The following is a 16,311-nucleotide window of genomic DNA, read 5'->3' as shown; positions in this document are numbered from 1 at the left end:
ACAGCAACTTTGCTTCGACCGTCAGGCCACCTCTTTGGTCCAGGCTGAAACAACTACTGAATGGATCGCAATAAAATTTTGTACAGACATTATTGTGAGCAGAGGATGAATCCTAATGACTTTAGTGATCCCCTGACTTTTCCCCTAGCGCCACAATGAGGTTGACATTTGTGACTTTGAGTGAAATGTCTCAACAATTATTGGTTGGATTGCTATTAGATTTGGTTCAGACATTCATTTTCCCCACAGGATTAATTGTAACAACTTTCATCCCCTGACAGCAAGTGCCATCAGCAGATCAAAACTTCACTTTGTCCAAAAAACTTTGGTTTAGGACCAAATGCCTCCAAAACTAATGGCATTCCCATTCCCATCAGCCTCAGCTACACATTGTTTTGTGCTAATTGGCTACTGTTAGCGTGATAACGCGCTAAACTGCGATGATGATGATGGTAAACATTTTATCAGCTGAACATCAGCATTTTAGCATTGTCATTTTGATAAGGCTGACCTGAAAGCCTCGAAGCCTCGAAGCTTCAAAGCTTCAACTGTTGCCATGGTAATTAACGTCCAAATCAGTATTCGAATGCCGCGTTTTTAAAAAAATTATTATTATTATTAAACATGCATTACCACAAAAATCCCAAACAGCCCATAAAATAAGAAATAGCAATCCAACATTATTCATTATAAATCCACATTAATTATTATAAGTTATTCTCAGACGGCTCATTGCCAAACGAGTAAACAAACAAAGACAATTGATTGGATTGCAACAGAATCACTTCCTGGCACACAACAGAGAAAATGATACCACAAACCAAACCTCGGTAATTGGACCTGTCTTAGGCTTCCAGTTACTACATATAGTTGAAACCTATGGCATAAACTATCGCATAAACAGTGCGTAAGAAAAAGTGAAGACAAAAAAGTCACTTAAAGGCTATAATTATGTTGTGCATTCATGTTCAGGATTAATGGGCTTGTTACTAATAGACTTGGCGGAGAAGCCCCCTCTCTGCTTGTCTTCATTTATAGTGCCTTAAGGCAAACATAATATTCATGCACTGACTCCTTTAGGATCTTACAAATAAGGTGTGTATGCAAGCCCTAACTGAATAAATGAATGTTTACCTTCATTTAATCCACTATCCTAATCCAGACATTTCATGAACTACATCTATTGTGTACTTGTGTTACTGTCGTCACAATTTAAGGCACATGCTCTTGAGGTGGCAGGCAGACGGATCTGTGGTGTTTGCAGATTTTTCGGTTCATTTTTTCTCTGTTACGGATTGAAGAGAAAAAACTTCTCACGGCAACGTGAAACGAGCACTACAAATTATCCCACTTCCAGGCACTTTGCTTTAATGTCTGCATTGAGATGAACCAATTTGGTCCAGTAGTTTTTGGCCATTCTTGCAGCATGGGTCTATTGAGGGCAAGGTCAGTTTGCCAGACGTTGGGTCGGTCCACCTCTACTGTCCAGACTGAAATATCTCAATAACTACTTAATGGCTTGCCATGAAATTCTGGACAGACAGTCACGGTTCCCTGACTTTTCCTTTTTGACAGAATTTTGGTTGCTGTCGGGCATTTTCTGTGAGAATTAATTGCCCTTGATGTTAGGTATCATACAGTGTTACACCCTGCACAGCTGTGGCCCCGCGAGCAGAGGAAAACGAACAACGCAATTCGAGAGAAAATATTATTACACTAAAAAAACCATCATTAGATACAGTACAGCCCAAACACGTTCCTCTTTATGTTGTGATACTTAACACTGCACTTAATGTCGCTGCTGCAAATACAAAGCGTGCTTGTCAGGAGGCAGGTAGACTGACGTTCACAGAGGTAATTATTGTTGCCTATTTATAGATCTTTCCAGGGCTTTTAATACTGTTGATCACACTGTTCTCTGACAGAGATTACTTAGCACTGAAGCTATGGTTTGTAAATGATGACAGACTCAGTTTGGTGTTTTTTTGCTGCGTAAATTTCTGTCTGCCATCAAAGGAGCCCAAGGGCTCCGCGCTTGAATCTCTTCTTTTAACCATTTATATTGTTAATCTATGTCACAGTGTGTCAGTGTTAATCTTTGACAGTAAACTGATGATGCAACTATTTATTCCTGCTAATGAAGTTGATGCTTTTTGAACTTTCTAAGCAGCTTTTAATGCTCTACAAGATGCTCTGTTTTAGTTCGAACTTCTTTGCATTGCTGTGGAAATTTAATCTTTCATTTGCACTTAACCATGGAGGATGTATAGGAGTTTTAATAGGGGATTGGTTTTCCTTTAAATCCACTCATTGCACTCGCCGCTGAAGCTCATTTTAAAAAATCCTTTTCACTGTACAACTAGAACAAGTCTGGCATTTCAATTTTGACACCCACAGTGCAGTGCATTTTTTTTCATTATCATTCTTGCTTCCCAAAGTATGTGTTAATGTCTCGGGTACAGTATCCTTATCCTGTAGTATCCTGGAGCACTGAGTTTAATTCGCTCCCTCTTGAGCATTCATGAGCATTGCACTTGGTGTGCTTACAGTGAGTAGCCAGTCCTGCATGTCCGCTACATTCTGAGCTTATCATGGTTTTATTGCGCTCTGTGTTTATTATCTCTGTAACTTGGTGAACATGTCAGTCAGCGATATATAATTTCTTTTTTGATGTGTCCTGAAATTCAGAACTGAATTTGGAAAAAGTTGAAGGAAAAAAAAACCCAAACAAACAAAAAAACTGCAAAAGTGGTTTTCTCCCTTTGGCTTAAAAACTTAAGAGATGCTTGTGGAAGATTCAGCAAGAACGAATCAGCTTTTTTACTCACTAGGCCTTGACCCTGTGACCCTGCTGATTTTATATTGATCCAAGGAAATTTTAAGATACTTTCTTATATCATTTTGATTCTATATACGATTTTATCACGTTCCTTTGTTAGTTTGACTTAATGCTCACCTTGCTGACCTTGTAGAATTTTTATTTTTTTATTTATTGATTTTTATTTTGTACCAGCTGTTCATATTTGGTACTTGTATCTATCAAGTTATTATTTCTATGTTATTTATTGTTAACAGCTAATTTTGTAATGTTAGCCCATTCTGTCCTCCAATATATTATATTCAGTCTAACGGCACTTTAATAGAATTACCGTTATAAAACGTGTTTTTTCGTAAGAGCCGATCTCAAGGAGAACATGGTATGGCACATCCTTGATGAAAGGAGAGTTCAATATGTTTTTATATTCAGGTCAACTTCTTCATAAAGCAATAAAAACATATATCTTAAGTCAAAAGAGGATTTCCATCTAGACCAGTCGTCTGTTTAGTATAATGTTCAAAGGCAAACCGTTTGGAAATTTCTTGTTATGGTCTTAACCTTTTCACTTTTGGCCTCTGTTGACCAGAGGCCACTTCCCTTCAAGGGACGATAACACTGATCACTGATTCTTTCACAACTGCCGCTGCAAATTCAAATCATTGAAATTCATTTTCCCTGTGTATGTTCCTGAGTTACTTTGCTGTGCACCTGGCCCCTCCACAAGCTCAATTCTGTGTCTTGTACATGCTTGTACAGAGCACCAGCCCTTTGTTCTCTGTGAATTAATACTTTCTGTTACACTGCTAATCTATAGAGACAGATTTTAAAGTCCTCCTTCCTTTGATCCAATGTTTTCATTATGATGCAACATGGAAATTTCTGTGCAAGCCCAAAGATCTGAACAGATTTCAAAAGGGAAATCGCCAGAAGGGCGAGAAAAATGTGATTATTTCGACCAATTTCTGGGTTTCTCTTTGATGGTATGTGGAACTTGATCATGGGTACAAAAATAAGGATGATGTGCTGTAACTGTGGGCAGCAAACTTGATTTGCACGTATCAACTGCATCACAATTAATGCAACAAAAGGCCGAAGCCTAGTTGAAGGCTGATGCGTAAGGCGGCGTCCACCAGACATCTGGTATTCAAAACACTTTGTCTAAGAAGATTATCCTTTCCAGGCTCTTGGAATCTTTTATGCATTACAGTGTAACTTGATTGATACATGAGGAACGTCTACATTAAACCGAGCCCAGCATTAAAATGTTTCAGCTTCCCTCAGTTTATTCCCCTGGACCATTACTACCATGACCTCCATTTAAAATGCCTCTCCAGTTACCATGCATTACCTTCCAGGCCTTACACAACCGCACTCCCTCCTTCCGCCACCTCTTCAAGTGAGGGGGAAAAAAAAAAGAAAAGAAAAGCTGAAATGAAATTTAGTGGACTTGTGTCCTTCAGTGAACACTCTTCCCCTGAGGATCACTATTTACAGGATAAAAAAAAAAAAGGGTGAAAATTGATTAATTACCGCGGTCACTTTCCACTCGCAGCCCGGGGGACTCGCCGCGGGACTGAAAGATTCACCTAGTCTCCCACCGCTCCTTCCATCTGCCATCTCACACCTACGGTTCACAGCCAGCTCACTACAGCCCCTCGTGCCCACAGGGGCGCAGGGGCAAATTAGAGGTACCTGGCTTGGCTGGGAGGAAACTCTGGGAGGAAAACAAAGCCGAGGGTTAAGGGCTACGTGCGAAGAGGGTGAGGTTAAAGTGGCTTGACAAGAGCTTTGAAGCCTACCAATGTGTGTGTGTGTGTGTGTGTAAGCTGCTCCCCCTGAAACCACCGCAGGGTCTGCCGTATCTTTGGCAGTAAGCTCCCTACCAGAGAGTGAATGTCAGCGTGGCAATGCAATGACCTCCTGCTTCACTGAGGCTTGTCATTCACACAGTGGGCTTTTTTCTCCCTGCGATAACACACTTTTTTCATTCTTTTTTTTTTTTTCTCTAGTTCTACGGGGGGATTTCAACACGTCTTTTTGGAGAGCGAAGCGTTCTGATGGACATTCAAGTGTTCTCGCACCAGTGCCCCCACAGCGTCCCGCATCTGCACTGACCTGAATTGAGAGAAGAGCACCTGGCAATGTGACCAATGCTGTAAGAATTCAGCACATCATAGCCTTGTCATGCTCTACAGCCACATGAAATCCTCAAAGGAACCCAATCACTACTTTGCAAATGATCACATTTTACAGTACAACAGTTAAAGGGACATTACAGTATGTAACCTGTGACTCGGTTGACCGCCATTCCTCCTGCTCTCGGAGGCCCATGGTTTTGCTGTGTGTCAAACTGATTTAACACAAATGATCGTAGGAATACGCAACATGTAAGCACAAATATGCCAGGGTGTATGACATGGTATAATCGTGCTGTTGAAACTATATTTTGACACAACAGCTTCTTCAAAACAGGACCACAAGCTCTGATGATAAAGCCAGACACACTTCAAGGTCCTTATCATGTTGTGAATTTGTGCCATGGAGAGTGATATTCATAAACAACTTTTCAATTAAATTAGCACCGGTTGACACACAGTAAGACACAGGACCTTTAGAGTGAATGAGGCCCTGAGGCACTTGCCCACTTTGCCCAGTTGGTAATTCAGCCTTGTACTCTACTCTTAATAACGTCCAATCTTCCAAGTAGAGATGAGGGAGCTGCAGAGTAAGGTAACAAATTAAAATTTAAAAACGTAATATATCACGAGTGAAATTATTTGAATAATAATATCATTTGTTCCCTTGTAGCACTGCATTGTCCCTTGTTGTACTAGTTCAACGCATGAAAAACAGCAAAAGGTCATAATGTAACTTTTAAAAGGCAAACTGTTCGGCGCCTATGGTGAATCACAATGCTATTAAACCCCTACAGATATACTGCCTATTTTCTGCTGTGGGGTGGTAAAAAACTCACTTAATGTCCTTTTAACAGCTGCATATGCACAGAAATATATACAAACCTGTGTGGGCGGGAAGATGGAGTTAACGGATTTCTTTGTTTCTGACTCCAAGGGCAAGAAAAGAGCAACTTTTCTAGCAGATCAATATTAACTCTGGCGTGAATTTCATGGTCTTTTACCCACTGAAAAGGTAAAGTTCTCCATCATGTCCTTGCTGTGAGATAAAGTCCTTTATAAAGTCCTTTTGGGGAAGTCTCAAAATGGAGCCTCCAGGCAGACTTTGTCAATTGAGCGGTTTGAGTGTTGCCCTCACGGCAGGCAGAAATCAACTCTAACACACTCTGGCTCCGCTCCCCATGACTGTTTGTGGCAGACGGCAAGAGCTTTTGGATCACTGGGGCATCACATTGTAGAAAAAGACACTGCAGGTCGTTTGTCTAGCAGCAAATGTTTTTTTTCTGTAATGCTACAATATGTAGCGCTACAACTGGTGCTAGTGCAACTATTGATTTATTTACCATTTATTTGTTAGTGCACCAATAACCGGTCATTCAGATTACAGATAGTTTTGGATAAAACACTCTGCGCTAAAACACTCTGATCTGAAACGGTAAATCAAACTTCCTTTAACATAAACGTAACGTTGATTTATAGTGTTACGCTCCTTTGGTTTAACGTTTAAACTTGCTGTGCTAGCCGATGTGCAAGCTGAGACTATCACACTCACTGCGTGAAAACTGAGCTATTATCCAGGTAGCAGTAGTCAGAATTTCCCAAATAAATCTTCAGCAAACCCTACAACATTTTCCCTATTTGAAGCTTATAGCCTGTGTAAATCTGGATCTCCGGAGCTTTAAAGGCCAGGCGAACAGTTTGATCTCAGGCTTAAACATACCATGTAAACTCAGCCGCCACAGTAAGGATTGAGAACTATCAACATTATCATTTGGGGCTCTCAAATAAATTTAGCTTTACATTTTCGTATGTGATTTACTCACCAAAAGTGTGTCATTGCCATTTTCGAATCCCATTAGGACCCTTCTTGAGAATACACCACTAATATACGTAAGTATTTCACTGTAACGTGGAGGGATAAGTACGTTTCGGTAAACAAAGGTAAACTGCATGACTTGAGTTTTAACTGATGTACAGAATAAATGCGCGTTCTCAGATGAAAACTAATAATGATAAAAATGTTAACTTTATAGATCATTTTGATCTAATATCTCAACTCTTGAAAAAAAAAACCCACCCTCGTGGTAGCTGCAACTTCTAGTTTTCCATTAAGATGAAACGACGCCCTAGTATGCAAAGGGTTCCTCCATATATGCATCCCAATTTTTCAGTGAGGTAACAACAAAATGTATGACTTTGCGGCTGTAGGTGGGTAGATAGTTCATTAACTGGATTATGAGGCTGGTCTCCTGAATTTTTTCTTTTTCTAAACTGAGCAAAAATGTCTTAAAATGCAAATACATGCTCCTTGCATGCAAAGTGAGAGGAATACATTTCCCCTCCATGAAATGATTACTTGAAGGAGACACGGTTATAACCAGGACACAGTTTGTCATTAAAATACAGTACAGAGGAAAATAAGGACGTCGGGATTCAGGAGGTGGATGGTCGGACCGTAAATGAAATGTTGTTGCCTTCTAAAATGTTGTAGTTTTGGGAGCCTAACCAGAGCGTTGTGCCTGCATCTAATGTCGTTTCGTCTGACAAAACCGTGAAATGGTCACAAATGTATTAGTCTTATTCTTATTGTTGTCAAATACCAACCTTCCTTTTGAAATAATAACGTAATATATGACTCATTGTATGGCAGTGAAATATGTGGCAAACCATCTCATGAGGAATCTTATGTTGCAGTAGACAAAACTGATATGGTGGTATTACGTGGTGAACATCACACCAATCTATTTGTATTATTAATATCACATCACTGTTAGCATTCATAGTCGTTACAGGTTTGAAGACAGAGAATATCAACTGTGCCTTTGTAATAATAGAAAACAAAAAATGTGTTAAAATGAACAAAACTGTCATAAATCTAAAATGTTGCAGTGAAAATGTGGAAAACCATCTCATGAGGCAACTTGTTTTTGTGGAAGGGTTTTGTAAATGCTCCTTTTGGACAGTGAACGTAAACACATCAATAATCTTGGGGAAAAAATGATATTGAAATGTTAATGTGGAGATGTACCTCTTCAGCTCTGAAATTGTGTCGGAAATAAGCCCCTGAAGACCTGGAAATAGTTTGAGTGATCACGGGGTGATCCAGATAATGCTGTCTCAGCCATCATAAAAAATGTGTTGGGCTTGTTGTTCGGGAAAAATGTGCCGTTTGGAGTTCACCCCAGCATTTATATCAGAGCTTTATCCTCCAAGCACAATTATCTAAAATACAATGCAGCCCAACGTAAGTTTAGAGTCCCCACATACAGTATATTCATCGCAATAAAGTACAAAGCCATTACACTGAGGAGCACACTGCACTCTATTAAATTACAGTTTACATTTTCCATCTGAAGTTGGCTAATATTGTTTACATCTAACTGGTTCCAGTAAAGTGCGCTGGGGGTGATGTGTTGAAAAGAAATCCTCTACACTGACCGTGAATGCAAACACTTGAGCTGAAAATATCACCAACGCTGAATGTGACGCGGGGAGATGAGAAAAAGACATGAGGGAGAGAGCGAGGGAGATAAAAACCGCCTCTGGGATAATAACTGTACATACACAGTTAACATCCATATCATCCTTGCGGTGAACCCAAACAGATAAAATGCCATTACAGTGGAAGTCAGCTCTGCATAAATATACGTCAGAATATGCCGCCGCTGTAGCCGGGCTCTGCAGAAGCAGTGGGCTGAGCAGTTCCACCCTCAAAAGCCTCTGTTTCCGTTGAGTTCAGGGAGCAGTCGTCTCTTTATGCTGCAGCTGCAAGAAGAAACCAAAACCTGTATTTTCCCACCTTTGCACCTGATGGCAGTGGTAAATTCAATGTTTCAGCTCTTATAGCCTCTCTTGAAGGAGCAGGGTTCGTTTCGAAAAATTGGGTGAAGACAGGAGCAGCTTAAAACTCCCCTCTGCTTAAACAAGGGGCCTAAGCGTTTTCCAGACAGATCCCAAACCCCGGGAAACGATCAGTACCAGCAGCGCTGCGCTTTCTGCATAAACACGAGCCCTTGTCAGACAATTTTACAGTCCCAATCTTGCGCTTGTCAAGCCAGACACAGTTTGATTAAACTTGTCAACACTCCTCATCTCCTTGGCTTCCGACTGGTGGCGAGCGCAATCCCCCCAGGGTGTACGCATGGCTGCCGATCCCCGCCGCTCACCTCGGGTCACTCTCGTAGCTCTGTGCTTTGTTCCTCTCCTGCCACGCAGCTAACCTCAGAGGCACTGCAAACACAGAATTATCATATTATTTATGAGCGCTGGCCTTCTGGGATCCAACTCAAGCAGGAATACCAATTGAGCTCTCCTCCTGAGCTCCCAGGCTCGTGTCCTGGGCTTAAGCACTTGTGCTTCGGCTCCCCGGGTAGAGTGTTATCTTCAAGTTGAGGTTCAGTAGCTGCCATTTAAGCAGACACCATGCATACCCTGTAAGTGCCTTTGTCAGAGACCTGTACGTGCAACTCAGAAGGGAGCAAACTATAAACCCAATTCTTGTGTTGGAGACTGTCTTGACGCTTGAAGATTCGCAGTTAGTTGGTTCAACATGAGGATTTGCTTAATACGCCTGAGCTCCACTGTAGCTCCCTGGTGGCAACACAAGGGTATGATCAGCTGTCTGTCTTGACAACAGACAATCTGCCAATCTGTTCACTGGGATGTGTAACACAGAGCTTTTCCCAGTGTTTGGACTGACAGATTAGATTGTTAGCAGAAAGTCATTATTTCCAGAAAGCAGACTAATCTGCAGTAGCCGTCCCAAATGCGGACCTTTGCTTACCCTCCAGGCACAAGATACTGTTTCAGAATTCACATTTTGAATGGCCGTGACAAATGTACCTCAAATTACGTCAATATTTGAATCACATCTAACAGCATGACTCAGGTCACTCCGTTAGTGATTAATACCTACTGGCTTTTTCTCAGTGACGGCTGATGAGCCAGGGGCTACATTTGATTTTTTTTATGCTTTAACAACTGATCAATAGACCACATCACAATTTCCCTTCTCCAAAACACTCTAATTCCGAGTTTATTAGAATCTAACACTGCTGCTTAAAAATACAGCCATTTCTTTGTCTTGGTTGTGAAAACTTTACCAATGCATTCACTTTGAAATTTCCTCTGTCTCAGCAAGATAAGCTGCTTGAAACTGAACAGTTACCTACAGCGTTGTACAGCAAATCAGAAAAATATCCAAAGTTTTAAAACATACACTCTCTCTTCTGTTTTTGTTCTTTTGTAAGAAGTAATTTTGGCTCAGCGTGTTTCCTTAAATAACTCGTCTGAATTAAATTTCACCTAATAAATCCGCCTGGCATACTCCGCCGGTATCTCTCAGAGTGATTGCACATGCTCCTCGAGAAAAAGGCTTTGAGTGTGTTCCTTTGTATGACAAAGAATTGGCCAAATCTGAAACATTTACATGGCTGAATAGTCAAAGTGAAAGGCACTCTTTTGTTTCTTGGCATTATTCAAAGACAAAAAAAAGGATGAATTCATTTCCTTCACTGTACGAACTTGTACTGAGTTAGGTCGGGTGAACAATATGTTTTTTTTTGGGGGGGAGGACTGTAAAGCACTAGCGTTTGCCTTTTGTAGTGATTTAACCAAACTGGCTTAACCACCAGAATGAGGGAAGTGTTGGATTGCTGTAATGATTTCACCAATCATTACAATGATCCTCACTCCTGTTCCACAGCCCAATCATAACAAGCAGATATCACATGTAGGCTGTATGCACCCAGGACTGATAAATGTGTTGCAGACACATTGCACAAATTGCCTCATCCTCCCGTGAGCTTTTTTTCTCCTACTGTCCTCAACAGCAAAATACTGAGAAGCAAAAGGTTGTGTGGTGGGAAGTGGCATCTTGGGAACACATTGGCCCCAGCAGCATGTCTCCTTTCATGCCTCATTCATTCACTTTATCACCTCATTAGACGAATGTGAAGGTGTGGAGGAGAAGCCTTGTCACCCTGAGACAGAAAGGGAGGAGCCCTACTCCATCTTCCCTTCCCCTGGCCCAGCTCCCTCCTCTGCTAGATGCATGCGTGGCTACATGGCTACGGGGTTGCAAGCTGCCATGTGGGCACACGTCATCAGGTAACACGGCACACATGGTTTTACCACTGGAGATTCACGGATGTGGGAAAAAACGCAGAGGCAATGTGAAAAAGTGGAATTTCTGTTATTATATTGGTGTTTTGTTTTTTCTTTATTACATAGTTGCTAGCAAACGTCGTGCACCTCTAATATGATAAACTATCTACCTAATATTGTAGGAATATGGTATTATAATATGTTATAATATGGGCTCTCATCCCAATGGAGGGTGTTATATGCTGTACTGCGAAACGCTTTGACGCAAATTTGTGATTTTAGGCTAAATAAATAAAACTAACTTGACTGCCTGAATCATCTAAAACCAGCAATTAGGTTTTATGTCCTTTGGACATTTCATTTATTTATTGCAATTTGATTTAATTATATTTTCCCTCATTTTATTTCCTTTACACATTACATTTATTGATTTCATTAAACCAATTCATTCATTTAATGAATAAGTGTAATATCTCCCAGAATAGGTATAAAAACAGTCAGATTTAAAAAGTATTGCTCTAAAAACACAAGATATAAGCAACTTAAATAAAAAAACACAAAGCCCACATTGGTCAAATTGTAATAAGTGTTTATTTATGTGTAGACATACACTTTAGCTGTGTCCATCTATTCTGATTCCACATCTGTCAAGTTCCCACTGCGGCCAGATTGCCTCAAATCCAAAAAAAAAAAGCAAAGAAAAAAAAGCAACTGTTCGGATCATACAGAGGGGATAAACTGCGCCTACTCCCTGGTTTACAAGAGAACATCGGTCGGAGCTGCCCTGGATACATAACCCTGATGAAACCATGCATACACAGACATATATATATATATATACACACACACACACACACACACACACACACGAACAGCAAAACCTGCAGTTTGTCATTTTTGGGGGGATAACTAAAATAAGTATGTTGTGAGCAGATATGACATTAATCACAGGCATAAATCCACAGTGATTTTGGGAAAGGTGAGAGGACAAACCATTGTCTTCACTGTATCACATTATCGCTGGGCAGAATACAAATGGAGCGTTTCAGTCCATGTGTCAGGGTCTCACACAGTCAGGAGAGACAGCGGTGTAATGTTAGAGTTTTTAGGAGCTCTATCATTGTGCTCTGCCTTTTCATTGATTTCCTCTGGCCTCACTTTCTCTTGAACTTCCCCCTACTACAAATTGCCTTTGTATTATTGGGATATAGCCCCAGCGCAGGCCACTCAACAATTATTTATTAGATGCGTATTTGGTTCAAATTGCTTTTTGCTGAGAATAAACAATAAGAAGCTCTGATAAAGGAGGATCCCCTTTGATGTCTGAGCTGTAGCCTTTATGTACCTTGGGCTTTATGTACAAATAAATATACTGAAATCAAATGCTCCTACGTAAGCTATCCTGTACAAGTATATCGTGTATATTCTCAGCTATGTCGTGAATAGAAAGGAGAAGTTAGGACTTTTAACGTATAGATGTATCAAGCTCAGGTGTCAATATTTTTAAAGCTATCCTACACAGCTGAAATTTTGAAATACCTTTCAACTGACTTGAGCACCATCGGGCCGTCATATCACAATTCCTTTTCTCCAAATACTTCAGTGTAGACTTTATTAGTATCTGAAATCTTTGAAATTTCCTCTGTCAGAGAAAGATAAGCTATCTGAAACTTCTGGTTTGACAGTGCCTGGATCTGAATATTCTTTGAGGTTTTGCAGAGTGTATTTTAGTCAGCCTGTCTCTCAGTGTATACCGTCTAGATTTTCGGTGTTTACTGACGTGATTACGTCATTAAAAACGTAACCTTTTGAACCGGCAAATATCGATGGAGATGTGGAAATTGGATGACAGGCTTCTATGAATGCATAAATTGTCAAGGCCCAAACATGGCTCAGAGAAAGCTTTTTCCTTTAGTAGCAATTATACTGAATCACAACTTGATCTTGAAGACGGAATCTTTGAATAATTCATCATGGGCACGCATAATTGGCTTGTGTGGAGAGGAGAAATATCTAGTTTTTACACAGTTTATACATTTTCAGTTTGGAACATAAATGCAACATGTTATAGGTTGACCAGAAGGAGAAACTGACATGTATATATGCTGTAAATTTTTCTTGCTGCTGCAGTATACAGTCACTGGAGGCCTTGGCAGTCTATTTTTCATTTATCATTTCTTTTTTCTTTTTTAATCTCTGTAATTTAATGTTGTTAGCCCATTGATTTTTACTGACAATCAAATTAAGGTTTTACTTTTGCTAAAAAACAAAGCTGCCACTCCTTTGTTTGTTTTGATCATAAAAGTAAATTAACTAAACATTAATGTGGGTAACAACATCACTGTAGCTAATGAAAATAAAATAATTTACTTACGTGCTCACACACGGCCAGCTTGTTATTTGCACTCTCTTACTTTTCATTTATTGGAATAACAGCCAGCACATGAATCCAGCTGAAGTTCAGGCATAAAACAGAGGACTTTTTTGTTGCCTTTTTAAAATGAAAGATGATGTTTATGTCATTTATAGGTAGGATGCAGCGGAAAGAAGCAGAAGAAGGGGGGAAAAAGAGAGGGGATACTTGACAAAGGTCAAATTGGATTTAAACTCATGATTTTAGTAGAAAATGGCACTTACCTCGGAGAAGCAGGGTGTTGCAGTGAGTGAGGCTACACAAACACCAGGTTAAAGTGCTGAATCCCTACCATCTCCAGAGGTGCCGTGCTGTAACTCAGCTGACCTCTGACCACTCTGTGAACTGGAACAAGTGAATAGAAGGAACATTTTACTATAGAGAATCAATAATTACAATTGCTTGTCCCCTATTGATGGATCACAGTCTTCCATATAATAACTGTGTATTACCTGATCCTGATTCGTTCTGAATGGAGCAGTCATTCTAGATTCTACCCAATTTAGCGGCAAAACTTCTCAAACCTTTAAAAGTTACTGTAAGTGCTTTTCTAGCAGAAAGTCCTAGTTCCAAATGATAGACGTGAAATGTCGTAACCTTAGATTTGTCCTCATTAAAACTAGCAACAACAGATACTTCCACAAAATAGTTTTTATTATTATTTTAAACCCGTCAGAACAGTTTGATTATGTCCTGTCCTGCCACATTTTCAGGCAGGTGGCCGAGTAATTTTGAGTGTGTCCTTATGTGCCTGAAAGAGTTCAAAAATATCTATTAAATTGCGAATAATGCTATATGATGAGGAAAAGGTGTCCAATTAAACACTGAACAGGTTCAATTAAAGATATAATTGCTTTAGGCAACAAAAAAGGCTCACGGTAAGGAGCGAAAGACTTGAAATAATGGTATCAAGAAGCAGCGTGCATTCAGATAAGGAGGCTCCTTATTTCAGCAATAATGTGTGTGGTCAGACTGCGAAACTAACTTTCCAGTTGAAGAAGAAAATTGGAGCTCTTGACTGTTTTCAGAATACAGAGTAACTTCAGTGTGAAACCTGTAACAAAGCATGCGATTGAAGAGTTAATGTATTTTCTAAAACGTGATATCTGGAGACGTTTGAAAAAAGTGGCATCTACTCTTACAGACTTATTGAGAACTTTACGTTACATTTTTTTACTAAATTACTACTAATAGAGGCAGTGTATTTCAGATGAACTAAAAGGTTATTGTCAGGTAATTATTAAAAAATGTACAGACACGACTTTGGAAATGGTCGCTTTAAAAGACACGGCTGTGAAAGTTGTGCATGTGAATGCTGATGACCTCTATGCAGAGTGTGATTATGTAATTAGTATGGCATTCGCAAAATATCCAAATCATCACCACTTGGTAGGTCTTTATATCTTTACAAATTAGGGAATTACTCAGACTTTGGTCATCTGATGGGATCAATTGATGCCAAACAAGAAAAAGCACATTCAGTTTTAACAATTGTGTCCCGGAGAGAATGAACTTTTCACTAAATCCCTTCCTCAGAAAGCAATTGTACAATCATGGCTTAGCAAACATAAGTATGCATGACAGCTTCAGATTTCTCCACAAGCTTTAGTGTGTATGGGGCTTTAGTAAGAATATTCCTCAGCATTTAAAGAGTTAGAAAGCGTAGTCTTTTTTTTTTTAAACCTTGACAAAACCAACAACACATGATTCAAAGTGTAAGAACTGGAATAAACGATGTGTTTATCTGCTCCAAAGTAAGCGGTTATCGTTGGCAGTTACTACCTACAGTAGTAACTGAGCATTACTTCCAAGGCCAAAGGGCACATCGTTAACTAACTTCATTGTTTTGTGGAGTTACAGGTTATGTTGGGGGGGGGGGAAGAGAAAGGACACAAGACAAACATTGTTAGCAGCCTTGTCCCACTCTTTATCGGATTGGAGCAAGGTTACACTCCAGCAGCCCCGCTTGAAACAGAGGAACAGTATACAAGCCAAGTAGCCAGCCGGGGTTACGTTAAAAAATAACATTATGACAATAATATTTTCCTTATCATTATTATAATTCTCTGACTGTTCAACTCTACAATGCAATACAATATAACGCCATGTATCTTTATTTCCCTGTCTTCTACAAGGATCACAGACTGGTTAATGATGCTTCCTTGTTTCCCTGGAACATTAAACTTTAGCCTCAGTCTTTTGGCTTGATATCCATGTATGTAGCCCTCAAGTATATATATACTTAGGACCCTTTTAGGGTACTTTTTTAAAAAACAAGTCAGGTGGGAAACACTGAAAAGTCAGAGATAATGTTTTCAATCAACTCATGAACCTAACATTAGCTTAAATAGATAGCTAAATAATAATAAAAAACAAATAATAAAAAAAAATAAAAAAATTAATTTGCAACTGTCATCTTTATAATCTGCTCAAACTTTAGGTGCAAGAATGTAAAGTTTGCAACAGTAACCCAGTAACAATAATAACCCTTTCCCTGACAGTGTTAGTGTCATGTTACACTAGATAGGACCCCAGAACAGGTACATTTTGAATGAGTGAATAAAAAATATCTTGAAGCTCTAAATTTGAATATTTCAAGTATCAGGTGAGGAGAGTTTAGGTATATCTGATCTAAAAGAAAGCAATTAAAGTTAGTTTCACCAGGAGCAATGATTCCAGTCATTTAACAACCTCATTAAATCTCACCGTCTCCTCTCACGGAGCTTGATGTTCATTTTAGGAGCATGCCACACAGGTTGCCTCAGTCACATTCTTCATGGAATAGGCCTCATCTACTATCAGTGATCGAGGTTTGCCGATCTAATCTGGTGCACAATCAC

General features: G+C 39.7%; 1 protein-coding gene across 1 annotated transcript in view; it reads left to right on the top strand.

Moving 5' to 3' along the window:
• vtg3 (vitellogenin 3, phosvitinless) overlaps nucleotides 1-5,728 on the top strand; it is a 28,443-nt gene extending 22,715 nt beyond the window's left edge. Inside the window, exon 30 of the transcript XR_005707558.1 lies at nucleotides 4,828-5,728. The gene's annotated coding sequence lies outside the window, so the exon portion shown is untranslated. The remainder of the gene's footprint in view (nucleotides 1-4,827) is intronic.
• The last annotated feature ends 10,583 nt before the right edge of the window (nucleotides 5,729-16,311 follow it).

This window comes from Xiphias gladius, chromosome 6 (genome assembly GCF_016859285.1).
Source record: "Xiphias gladius isolate SHS-SW01 ecotype Sanya breed wild chromosome 6, ASM1685928v1, whole genome shotgun sequence".
NCBI classification, from domain to species: Eukaryota; Metazoa; Chordata; class Actinopteri; order Istiophoriformes; family Xiphiidae; genus Xiphias; species Xiphias gladius.
Note: the sequence above shows the minus strand (reverse complement) of the source record. Positions and strands in the feature narration are given on the sequence as shown.